Source organism: Egretta garzetta, unplaced genomic scaffold (assembly GCF_000687185.1).
Source record: "Egretta garzetta isolate BGI_Z169 unplaced genomic scaffold, ASM68718v1 scaffold53, whole genome shotgun sequence".
Classification (NCBI taxonomy): domain Eukaryota; kingdom Metazoa; phylum Chordata; class Aves; order Pelecaniformes; family Ardeidae; genus Egretta; species Egretta garzetta.
This window is the reverse complement of record NW_009259312.1, coordinates 1,083,144-1,084,624: the sequence shown is the minus strand read 5'-3', so window position 1 is coordinate 1,084,624 and position 1,481 is coordinate 1,083,144.

The window sequence follows — 1,481 nt, the reverse complement described above, 5'->3', positions numbered from 1 at the left end:
GTTCTGTTTATTAAAGAGGAGTGTCTGTGATGATACAGATATTCAGCCAGACTAGGATGTTGCCAATGTCAGTTTGTGATTTACTAGAAATTATTGATTTCAAATCTTGGTTTCCCAGGGCTACTGAGCATATCCTGTCATATAAATATGCATCCATTTGCTAGCGGCTGCAGCCTTGTATAAAAATGTGTGTTGTCTCAACTAGTGTCAGATTTCTTGAGCCAAAAAAATAAAGCTCTGCTTCCCTTCCGTGCAGGAACGAATACCAGCTATTAAGATACATTTCTATGTCCAATATGATATCAGCACGACTTGCACAACTGTGGCACCCATCCAGAATTATACATGTTGTTATTATGTCCAGAGGAGAGCCACAAAGCTGGTGAGGGGTCTGGAGCACAAGGCTGATGGGGAGCGGCTGAGGGAACTGGGGGTGTTTAGTCCGGAGAAGAGGAGGCTGAGGGGAGCCCTTATCGCCCTCTACAACTGCCTGACAGGAGGCTGTAGTGGGGTGGGGGTCGGGCTCTGCTCCCTGGTAATGGATGAAGGGATGAGGAGAAATGATATGAAGTTGCGCCAGGGCAGGTTTAAGTTGGACATTAGAAAAAATTTCTTCACAGAAAGGGCTGTCAGGCTCTGGAATGGGCTGCCCAGGGAGGTGGTTGAGTCCCCACCCCTGGAGGTATTTAAAAGCCGGGCAGAGGAGGTGCTTAGGGACATGGTTTAGTGGTGGGATGACAGGGTTAGGTTAGCGGTTGGACTTGATGATCTTAAAGGTCTTTTCCAACCTAGATGATTCTATGATTCTAAAAATAAGAAGGTGGCACTGTCCTGAGAAACTGCACCCCCCCACAAGGAAATGACTCAAAAGATTTCACAGAGCATCTTTAAATTATGAGACAGGTATAGTCTCAGACTTCTCATACCACTCAAGAAACAGCTTGAATTTAACTACTTTTAGGTACAGATCTGTCACAGGCAAATCATAGAATCATAGAATCATTTAGGTTGGAAAAGACCTTTAAGATCATCAAGTCCAACCGTTACCCTAACCCTGCCATCCCACCACTAAACCATGTCCCTAAGCACCTCATCTACCTATCTTCTAAATACCTCCAGGGATGGGGATCACTTCCCTGGGCAGCCCCTTCCAGTGCTTGACAGCCCTTTTGGGGAAGAAATTTTTCCTAATGTCCAACCTAAACCTGCCCTGGTGCTACTTGAGGCCATTTCCTCTCATCCTATCGCCCGTTACCTGGGAGTTACACAACATGCAAGTGCAAAAGGATGGTGGGGAAGGTAACTCTCGGTTCATTAGGGCCAAGAGTGATAGCTGAATCACCAGCACTTGCACAGATTAGAAAGAAAAGAACATGCCACTGTGAGCTGCTGGGAGTTTGGGCATGAGTGCGCTCTCAGCCTGTCCCCCTGGGCCCTGCTGTTCTGCCCGTCTGCTGCCCCTGGTCGCCCAAGACATTCCT